At 32.0% G+C, this 12,011-nt stretch overlaps 1 pseudogene across 1 annotated transcript; it reads right to left on the bottom strand.

The window, feature by feature from the left end:
• Nucleotides 1-337: 337 nt before the first annotated feature.
• Nucleotides 338-10,575, bottom strand: LOC111292494 (actin-related protein 2/3 complex subunit 1B-like; annotated as a pseudogene). The gene is made up of 13 exons (XR_016345810.1): nt 9,823-10,575; nt 9,466-9,633; nt 8,693-8,769; nt 8,353-8,447; nt 4,597-4,685; nt 4,472-4,514; nt 3,121-3,202; nt 2,747-2,862; nt 2,575-2,660; nt 2,433-2,496; nt 936-1,042; nt 664-719; nt 338-558 (listed from the first exon to the last, which is right to left on the bottom strand). The product of XR_016345810.1 is annotated as an actin-related protein 2/3 complex subunit 1B-like (transcript).
• Between the last annotated feature and the right edge of the window lie 1,436 nt (nt 10,576-12,011).

The following is a 12,011-nucleotide window of genomic DNA, read 5'->3' as shown; positions in this document are numbered from 1 at the left end:
ATCCTAGAGACAAACTAGCATTAAAAAGGCAAAAGAAATGATAAAAGATTTGATTCTCAACTTTATTAATCCATATTTTATCCTTCTAAAACAATGAATATAAAAATAATAAAAAAGAGCTCAACAATATAAAAATCTATGCTTCTACAAGCACTGATTTACTAGAGATATACTTCTTTTAAAAATGAAAATTTGGGTTTATTTGACAGAGAAGTGATCGAACAATAACTTGATAAAACCCAAAAGCTAGAAATAATTTGCATCATTAGAAGGAAAAAAAAAAAAGAAAATCTTCAACTAAAAATATGGTAGAAATACTACAATACAGAAACAAAAATTGGAAGAAAAGCACATATATTACATGTACGGATGTATACAGAATTCTCAACTAAATCAAATATAATATGGTAAATAGTTTCTCCCGAGATTTCAGAATCAGATCCCATCAATCAGATACATCGGTATTACTTTATCATTCTGTTTCTGTACCGAGGCTTCACCAATCACAAAGATCTTCTTGGTTTTCCAAATCCCAAATTACCACTTTCCCGTCCAATCCTGTTATTTCAAAAAGCATACATATTAACGAGAAAATCACTCCACAACTAAAAATTTATTGTATCTAAAATGTAAAAACAGTAAAAGTTGTCCCTCTTCACCCACCTTAGGTGCTGAACCGCTTTGTTCGGAACCCTTCTTTCCTTAGAGGTACAATACAACTCCGAAAAGAGAAAAATGTTTAACATTCAGCTTCATTTTTTTAACAGAGGGAACATCTATGCATCAATTATCCGCTTCATAATCGGAACTAAGCGGTTAAATTGCTAAGCAGCATCTAGAGTGGAACATAAGCGTTCTCTTTTTATGTTTTTTGTAGAAAAAAAATTCGTATCTTATTTTATAAAGGCAATAATAACAATATGGCAGAGAAGTACTTGATGTAATTCTCATGAACAACTCCCTGCATCCTTGAAGGTTCAACTGTGTTATTGCTCGCTCCATGCTTCGATTGACCATATAGTTTGCCAAATGCTTCAGAAAACTGAAAAGGAATGACAACATTGAAAGTTCAACCACAAGTTACAAATATTCTTAAAGAAGGCTGAGTTTCAGAAATTAAAAGAGAAATGAGAGGTATAAACAATAGAACTAGGATTCTCGACTAGCGAAGTAATAGTTTGTACCGATCAGACCCATTTTTTTTAAGATCCCGTATAGCTCTTTATGTCAGCCACCTTCATTCTATTGAAGCCATAAAATTGTTTCGAACAAAGAATCCAACCCTCTCCGTGCCTTCCCTGACTACTACAACCACCCAAATTCTATGTATCAGGTAACTTCAGTCTACCGTAGCCGTAAAAGCTATTGGACAAATGGAATCTAACCTCCCCATCATTTTCTCCAACCTTTATAACTACCCTCCCTCCTCCCCAGGCAAGGAAAAAAAAAACAAAAAAAAGGGTAATACAAGAATGCTTTGGCTCCAATCCAAGGCTTAAAACCTTTCCCCCAATTCTTGGGAGGAAAGAGGTACCATTAGGGCACAAGGCTACTAGCAATTGGATTCATTTTTCACTTTCAGTACAAAGAAATGACTGTTTCACAGAAAATAAGAATGAAAACAGCAATATAATCATCTTGGTTTTAAGAATAAGAAAGTGGTATAGCTGGATATAAAAAATTTGACAGACTAGCCTAGCTAAATTCTAACTGAATTTAGATACAGAACTTATGCAAGGGGAAATGACCCTCGAATGATTTTAACTCGTGTACTCAAATAGACTTCAAGAAATGGCGTCAATGATAGCAAAAGGGAAAAGATTAAACCAGCGAAATATTATTAGACCCATATGTTGATGTTTTTCATGTTCACTCTATTTAAAACCAATTCCAGGATCATAAAAAATTACTACTTTTTTATGTTTTCTCCACTTCAATGAAAATGATTACAGTGGCCATAGAGACACCTGCAAAATGATATTGATGTTATTCTGTTAAAACTACTGTTAAGATCATACTGACAAGCCTATTGTTTTAGAATAAATAATTGCCTCAGCTCAAACTAATGTCACGGTTCACAAAAATTGAAGCTTCACATTCACAAAAATTGAAGCTTTGCATGATATACTCAAGTGAATAGACAACCTGCAGATCTTACCATCCAATGAGAACCCTGTCGAGAAATTCTTTCATGAAACATTGTGGACATCACCCAAAACTTACCACTTTTACAGAAATAACCTTGTTTAACAGCATATGAAGAAGTCTTGACTTTCTTATATATAAGGAAACCTGGAGCTGGTCTGGAAGTGATCTGAGTTGTTCTTACAACTTTCTACCCTTGCCCCTGTCCCCCTCCTGCCCAAAGTCACCCAGAAAATTTTGCACTCTTATGGAACAAGAATAGCTAAAAGTTTTAATGATATACTTACTTGAGAACCATATTTTAAACCTGAAGAAGATGCTTTCCTTTCACCAAGGAATCTGATAAAGCTCCTGGTAAACAAGACCAAAAACTTTATTAATGTACTGAAGCAAGTACAGAAATTTACAATGATAATGTATCTTACATACCATATTCCTGATTCATCTGCTGCAAAGACCATTGGATTGCAGTCAAATCCCACACCTATGACCATTTTCTCAGAAACAAATAGGACCTGATAGTATTTCATGTGATTATAGATAAATTCAGCATAAAAAATGATGCTTATTGTTCAGGCCCAAAATAAAGGGGAGCAAAAACAGTTAACAAGAGTGGATGCTGACCCATATCACGAAGAGGCAAATTACAGAATGCAACATTCTGGACCAAAGGAGAAGGACCAACATCATCAACAAAGTAAATCATAGAATTATTACCTGCAAAATAGATAAATGGCAGGTGAAAAGAGAACTTTTACAAGCACTGGTAAGACATTAATAACAGAAATTTTCCCCTAAAAGAGGAAAAAAGGGAATATTTAAGGAGTTGAGTCAAAATTTTAGGCATAGCCAATTTAGTTTGGTGGTTTCATGCCATGACAGTTATTCAACAACCAAAAATTTAATGAAAAGTTGCATTAGTTCCAACAAGAGCTTCATCTTTGCAAGTGACAGATTGTTAAAAAAAATTCTAACCAACATAAGCCAACGTATTGCCACTTGGTGACCACTTCACACCAAATGCCCATGAAAATGAAAGATCAAGCTGAACAATTTGCTGTTCCAATAGTGAGTGCCAACAAAGGAAAAGAAAAAAGTTAGCTCTTCTTTGCAATGACAAAAGGTTAATGAAAGTGCAGAACCCTGATTTCACTGAATAAATGATGGAAGACATAAGAATCTAAGCAAGTCATATTACGCAAAAATAAAGCATGTAATCAATAAAAATATTCATGGGTCCATCTGAGGCAAGAACAATTTTGGTAATTAACTGACTCAACTCCCTATTTCAGGATACTCAGATGAATAAATAATAAGAATATCACAGCATTATGTCCTTTGAGCTAAATACTTGGACCAATATTTGATTAAACAAAACACAGAAGTTATCCTTCCAGGCTTCTACTGCTTTTGGTGCAAAGGAAGATATTAAGAATTAACTTTAACAATGTGGCAAAAAAAAAAAAAAAAAAACTAAACATGTTAAGCTTAACCTTTGATAAACCAAAACTAAATGCATTTCCACCTTGTTCTGCTTTTTCAGGACTTCCAGTGCTATGTTAGTTTTAATAAAAACCATAGTCCAAACTAAGACTTTTAAAAGCAAGAGGCATCACAATATGCAACTATGCATGCCTATATAGGTTAGTTTAACCTATATTTCTTACTACCAGTCAAAATTTTGACATCACACAGATTCTTACCAATATTCAGTTTATCACGGTGGATGAATGTTCTGCACTTTGTTTTCATTATTACCCAAATCTCATTCCCTAGGCAAAGACATTTCCACTGGAGAATATAGAAAATTGCACAAAACTATATTATCATAATGAATCCTTTCTGATTGACATTGCAATTCATCATTGTGAACCACAAAATAAGAATGTTTACCAAGGATATTACCTTGCATTCTGGAAAGTAATGCATCATCAACAAAAAGTAAAATTAAGATCATTCATCGTTCATGGATTCAACTATCCAATTTCAATGTTATTACATTGATATCCTCCAGAGAATACCAGATTCCACTCAGAATGTGGGCCTCCTAATCACTAGAAATTCAATGATCAAAGAAAATTTTCCCTTTTAGCATTAAATTGCACATATTGCAAATTTGATGCACCAGTAATGTGGAAAGAAGCAGAAGAAAAACCTATGACCTTTATTCATTTTTCATATTTTAGTAAGTTAAATTATTGGTTTCTAACAACTGTGCAAATAGAAATATATGATCTAACAAATAAAAGTTGCAGCACCACAGCTTCCAACCTATCAAATGCACCCATTAAGTATTTACTGCTAAACAGGAAGAAACATATGGTACCTCTCCAAACTTTGAATCTGAAGAAGAGCCCGCCTTTGATTCCCTAGGCAAATTTAAAGCGGAAACATGATTGATATTGTGCTCATAGAGCAAGGCATGGTACCATATAACGATATTTGACATACCTTGTATCAACACCTTTGATAAACGTCGAAAATACTCTGCATTTTCCATTTGTGGATGTTGTTGCAAGTAGAATCTGTAGCAAAAAGAACTACAAAATAGACAATAAGACTTGCAAGAAATGGGTTCTTTTAGAAAAAAAAAAAAAAGATCATACACCTATTAAAAAAATGGAATATACTTAAATCACCAGATAAAAATGAGATACAGAAGCATCTAAAAAATATATTTTCAAATGACATGGATATGACCCTATAAGATTCTGCAGACGAAGACAAACATAATTCTTAACATTTAATGTAACCAACTAACCCAGTTACCTTATGATACATAACCTGGTCATCTTACAGCAGTTTATTATAACTTACACGGTTTTGTTACTCCCACCAAATGAGATATTCAAATCCCACAAGCATCAAGTGTTTCTTCTTACTTTAATCAGGTAATAAAAGATTCATTGTTTTTTTACTACATTTATACAATGAGCGTTGATGGTCAGCATAGAATACAGATAGTGTTAACTACCACGATTCTCAAGACCTCCATCAACACTACAATACCTCTTCCGAACTATTTAACCCATAATAATTCATCTTCAGCCTTGCCATGCCAAAATAAAACTTAATGGAGAAGCATTGATCGAACAAAAGTTTTGTCAAGTACCAAATGACCATAATTTATAATCAATCAATAGAGACGTTCAAGCCCCTTGCCTCAAGAAGCTCACTTAAAATGAATTAACTTAAGGCATTCTCAAGACAATAAAGAATTTTGCAAACTTCCATGGAATGAGCTCATAGAAGATTGGAAGATAAGAATACAAAATTTTCAGCCAAAAGAGGCCAATGTTGAGTATGACAAAAGAGAATCCAAAAATCAAAAAGAAATAAACACTTTCTCTTTCATGCACGTGTGTGCATACATGGATGTATGTTCATGCATGTTTAAAAAAATATACATTTCTTTAACTATTCTTTGAAATTACTGACTTTTTAGATAAAAATCTATAATCCTCTGAATTTTTTTTGGCAAAATGCTAAGAAATGTCAGGTGTTTAGAAAAATGAAGAAAATTAAGTTGGGTAAAATAAGGGGAAAGGAATGGAAAGGAACAGGATGGTTTACAGGGTTAAGTAACAAAGAGGGACCTAAGAATTAATCGATCATCTTGGTAGATTGGCATAACATGTATATGCCTTTTTGTCTATCACTTAAAGAATTCATCAAGCTTCAAATCATCCAATCCATATACTCATTTGACCACCACCAACTTCATTAGATGTTATTTCAAATTAAGAGTTTAAACCTAGGACAAACATTATCCTTAAAATTGGGTGCTGCTACAATGACAGCAAGAAAAAGGAGCTTAAAGCCTAAACCTATGAAAATGAACCTATCTTGTTGTTCTTCACGGTATTTGCCTAAGCCCTCTTTGGTCAGACAAATTGTAGGAATGATGGGAGTTCACCACTGGATGTAGACCCTGAGTTGGGTTTTGAGACAGCAACATGGGCTTGGACTCAAGCAGGTATGGCTTCTTATAGATTAGGTGTTTTTATACAGTGATTGAATGGATGTGGATCCCAAGGTAGGGAAGGCACCTGTGTTGAGTTTCAAAACATGGCAAGTTTTCTCTTGAAACATGAGAAACATCCATTCATAAAGAGGACTAGAATGTGGATCAAATGGGCAAAGCATGGTGATAAACTTCTTGTGATTGGCTACAATTATTCCAGGCAGCTTCTTTGCCATCCTCATCATTAAGCAGGACCTTATGGAACAAGGCTACTTGCTATCTTCTTACACTATGCAATCACATTCTTATAGAGTTTCAGCCATTTTAGATATAGGAATGTAGTTGTCTATACAAGTCATAAGAGGAACTAGAAATGTGAAAAAGTCGGGGAAAGGACTATTCTTGGGGAGTTCAAGTCCATGGCAACAAAAAATAAGATGATGCAAATTTGTCAAGGAATAAGGAAAGAGGTGATATGGTGGAGAACATAACCAAGAATCAAGTAAGGATGGCGAAGTCTAGTTAGAGAACAACTAATTTTAATGATTATAAACATGATTTCATTTTGAAAAGTGGAATGGTTTCACCAAAAATTTAAGAATTTGTTCTCATAAAAAGAGAAGAGCAATTAGCACTAACAAGATTAAAGGTTTAAAGCTGGGAGAAAAAGGGCAATCACTGCTACCACAAAGAGGTAGAAGCATTCCTTCCCCTTTGCGTTGTCCCCTCGCTTTTAAATGTCAATACATTTAATAGTCTTTCCTTTTATATCTTATTTTACAAAATCTTTTGAAGGAAATCAGATTATCTGATCCATTTTCTCTTGACTTCACTAGAAGACTCATCCATACACTTGAAAAGGCAAGTTGAGACGTGGGTTCATCTATGCAAATTGTTGAAAAATATACTCTAGCATGTCCACATTGACATGTTTTGACATACAGAGTTTCCCCAAATTTGTTGATGTTTTCCTATTCATAGCTATAGTCTAAGGCAGAGTATCTTACTTAGGTCCAAAAAACATAAACTTATATTTATGAACCTGCTAGAAGAGATGGTTCTGGGATGGTTTTTTTAACAATCAAAGCTTAAGGCTTATGTTAAACATGTTTAGCTTTTATCCTAAAATCCTTGTCCCTCGAGGTCAATTTTTTCTTCCAAATGAAATTCCATCACTCACTTGACTACCATGCTAATGGCATGGGAGTCAAACAAAGCCTTGTAATACATGCAGATGCTTCAATTCTACCATAAGACAACTTGGCCACATCATAGAATAAATTTTAATAGAAGACCTATGTTGAATATAAGTACACTAAAGAGTGAAAAAATACATTTGCAAAATGCAACAAAGAGGGAAATATGCACGTTATTAGGATGCCAAACAACACTTGTGACAGAGGAATCATGTTTTTTCCTGATAAGTCTGCTGACCCACCTAGAGGTCACCTAGAAACAGCAAACCATAAAAATCCATGGATAGGATATATCAATATATTTAACCATTAGGACCACGATGCTTTCAAATTCACCGACATTTGGAAACAATCAAACATGAATGTCTTTATATATATATATATATGGAGAGAGAGAGAGAGAGAGAGAAAGGAAAGGTGAGAACTGAGACATTGAAAAATATTACTAGTTATTCTCTTGCTCATAATAGCATATGCACATAGTTTTAGCACCACTTCCGACAGCAAGCTTGTTTTCTGGGATTTTAAGAAGGAAAGCAATGAATTAGTTAGAACTTTGTCAAAGTGCTTGAAAAAGAGGACCCAATTACCCTTAGTTTTCCTAAAATGGTCATTACAAATCATAAGACATAAATATATGAAAAGTGTCAACATAGTAGCAAAAAAAACAAGTGTTAATACTCACATGGCTAAGCAGACTGTCTAAAGAAGTTTTTTCTTATCAAACAATTCAACTGAAATTCTAAAGATCCTACTCCACAAAATAATTCAGACTTCTCATAAGTCAGATGCGAATCTATTTTATAAGCTTCAGATCAATCATTAGTGAATAAACTGCTAGAACAATGAAACATGAAGTAATATGTATGAGTTAAATGGTATAAAAGAATGGTGCTATGCTTTGTTTTTAATAAATGAAGAAGGGGAAAAGAAAACAACAACTAATAAATGGAACCAAGAAGGTGACAATCTGAGCACAAGGCTAATTTATCCTGCAGTACAGAGAAGTGAAGAACAACAATGCAAGGTGCAATCATGTTTAAGTACCTTTGGGGCTCCACTGAACACAAAGTGCAGCATGATTGAGCCTAAGAATGACAAGTGTCGGTACCCATTCTGGTCCTTCTTCGTTCCAAATATATCTTCAGAGAAGGTCACACATTTCAGTGGATAAAGAACACAGAAACAGTGCAATGGAGAAGAGAAAATAGCAAAATTAAAAAGAAACCAAACACAAACACAATTTTTTGCAGGCACTGTCCGCTTGTGTTTGTCCAAGCAGAGGAGAAGAGAATAGAGAAAGAAAGAGATCCAAACTGCTAAAATTTCTTCTTCTTTTTTTCATGTAAATAAAAATAAAAATTAAAATAAAAAGATAAGCACTCACGAATTCCGGTCATGACATACAGTAACATGTCTGTTTGACCTCCCACTCCAATCTATCCCAGAAACAATTTGATCATGCTGAGTAAATATTCAAATAAAAATTATCATCTTATAAAAAAATCAAGCATAAGTTAAACCAAACTTAACAAAGAAAAGAATTATAATCCATGAATGTAGTCACTTCAACACCTAGATGAATTTTCATTATTTAACAAGAAAATCTATTAACCAAATATGAAGCTAGGACAGAATGTCCTTCCAAAAGAACAAAGGACACCAGACAGGCTCATTTTCTTTAACACGAAGAGAGTGCCTTTTTTAAAAGATTTTAGACTGTGGAGCTCTTTTCTTCATGTTTTAGTATGGTTCTCAACAGGATACTTGTACCTTAGGTTTCTATTATATCTTGGTCTTTCTCATCTTTTAAATTGTGTAAGGCATATTTAGGAATTCTAGCCTAGGAACACTTTAAGAGTTCAAAAGTATTCTTAAATCTCAGATAATTTATTTCCAAATTCCAATTATTTGTTGCAATCCTATTCTGAACAAGGCTTCTAGTTGGGGAATCTTGAAACTTGTTCATATTTGCAAGATCAACAACCAAACTGCTAATTTCAGTCTTCTGATCTCACCTTTTAAAGTTTGGCTTTCATGCAACTTCTATAAATCCCTATGTCACAATTCAGAACTAATCCGATAAGTTTCATAGTTGCTTACAATTTTTCCTGCTCATTTAAAGCCTAAAAGAGGTCCAAACGCAGGCCAATAACATACCATAGGTTGAAACACGTATCTGCAACAGTTCTCCATGCTTCTGCCGTACTTAAACATGAATCCAACATGTTGTCATGCAATCTGTACTGCATCCTTCCTCAAAGCAGTCATCTTATATTTTCCTCTTAGAATAACATTTTTATTCTTCATTACAAAAGAAGCTTCACCCTAAGTTCAAGTCATATTCAATGTGCAAATTGAGTATCCAAAAAGTAGCAGGTAAAATGATTCCAAACTGAAAAAATCAATAGCTATTCGAGATAAGTTTAGGATACACTGCATACATATTGGACCAACTTATATCGAACTGGCTTCGTACAGGGAAAGAAAAGGGGGGAAAATTTTTCAATGAAGTACCTTCTGAAGAACATGAACTTTCTCCCACTTGTCTTCCAACAATTTATAAATATGAACCTCATTATTATTAAGGAAAAATGGTACCACTACAAGCAAGAAAAAGCAAGTTACATATTTAGAAAAAAAAATCTCAGAAAAAAACATTTCATGCAATTTAAAATATGAAGGACCATACCTGTAGTTTTAGAAGATACACTAATATAAGCTTCAAATATAAAAGCAAAAAAATAGCATATTCATAATAACTGGATCAATTAGAATAAGAAACTAAAATGTAAAGAATCAATAAATTGAATCATTACTTTCGTTTTCCTTTAAAATTTTACATTTCTAAGACAATAATACATGACAACAACATTAAATTCAAAAAAAAAAAAACTTATTTTCTTTTGTTTGCTACAATTTCACAGCAACCAAACAAAGCATGAGCGAATTTCGGGGAAAAAGAAAGAAGTTACTGGAGTTATCGGGACACAAGCATGGCAAGTAATGCACTGAGCGAAATGGTGAACGGCGACGGCCGCCATTGTTTTAGCTAACTAATCGAATTTTATTTGTATTGAGCTGCGAATGCGATGGAGAAAGATCTGTGGAGAAGAGGAAGAAATGGAAGTGTGAACTGTGAAGAGATCTCAACTTCTGTTTAAAGTCTCCGTCGATTAACGGGCAGGCTTAGAAGATACGAGGAATGATTTTGGTGTCGATATTTTTTTTCTTTTCTTTTTTTTAATTTGTTAATTACAGCTTTGGTATTCGAACTTAAAAAATTGTACAAATCGGTATTTAATAAATGTATAAATCACCTACATATTTTGCCATATTTAACATCGTTAACTTAATTGGAAAAAGTAGCATCCAAACCATTAAAATCAACCTACATAGTTTCCCATGTGTTAATTAAAAGATATTAATCATCACATAAAAAATCCGCATGGAAGCCACTCCGACATGTTTGAGAAAAACTTTTATTAGGTATCATTTTAAAAATTATTATTTTAATGTAATCATCAAAATAATTTTATCATTCGTGATTTAAAATTATTTTATTTAATTAATAATCATTAATTTATAAAAATTAAATATTATTATATTTGATATTATTAAAAATCAAATATAATTTTATAAAGAAATATAAAAATAACCATTATTATTATAATAGTTACACAAATTAATAATTTTAATATTATTTAAAAATAATAATTTATAAAATACAATAATATTTATTTATTTTATAATAAAGTTTGACTAAATTCTTAAATTAATAAATATGTACATATTAGGTAAACCAATATTTATGGTATAAAATATGTAAAAATCATTCAAATTAGAAAATAAAAATAATTTATTAAAATTATAATAAAAAAATAACAAAATACATAAAATATTTTTTAATTTGTTACCAACATTAATTTAAAAATATAAAATAATTATAATTTTAAGAAGAAATAAGTTTATAATTCATGTATTAATTAGATAATTTTTATTATTACAAATTTTACTTATCACTTTATTTCGATGGTAAAAATTTCATACTTTTTTTATGATAATTAAACCACCTTCTAAAATAATGATTTCATCATTCTCGATGATTCAAATCACTGTCACGTAAGATCATCAAATATTTATTAACAACAATGATCTAATAATACGTATAAATTACTATAATTTTTAAAATGATCATCCCATACCAAACTTTACCTCAATGAATTTCTTTTTCTTCATTTAATTATTTTGCAGCTATATTTTTCTTTTATTTTTTCATAAAACAACATCAAAAAATAATTTTTTGAAAAAACGAAATTAACATCTTTAAAAAAATCATAAATAGAAAACAAAAAACCTAAAAAAAAAACCCTAATGAAATACCCAATTTCAAACAAAATTAAATCTCTTAATAAAATCGCCAATTCCAATAAAAAAATCTCTATAAAAATTCTCAATTCAAAATATAAAGAGCATTGGTATTTTGAAGCATCCAAGAATTTGTTATAAGTTTTGAAATTTCTAAGATTTGCTGGAAATTTCGATTTTATGAAAATGTAAGATACAAACAAGAATTCACCCTTAAATTTCGGATTGTTTTAGGTTTTATAATCAATGGGAATTTGGGTTTTCTTTAAAAATTTTCTAATTACTAGTTATCAGTTTTGGAGTTGAAGCAAGTGATGAGAATCTTAAATCGTTTTACA

Source organism: Durio zibethinus, chromosome 10 (assembly GCF_047325235.1).
Source record: "Durio zibethinus cultivar Kanyao isolate XHJ-2024 chromosome 10, ASM4732523v1, whole genome shotgun sequence".
NCBI classification, from domain to species: domain Eukaryota; kingdom Viridiplantae; phylum Streptophyta; class Magnoliopsida; order Malvales; family Malvaceae; genus Durio; species Durio zibethinus.
The sequence above is the reverse complement of the archived record's forward strand: the minus strand, read 5'-3'. Positions and strand labels throughout refer to the sequence as shown.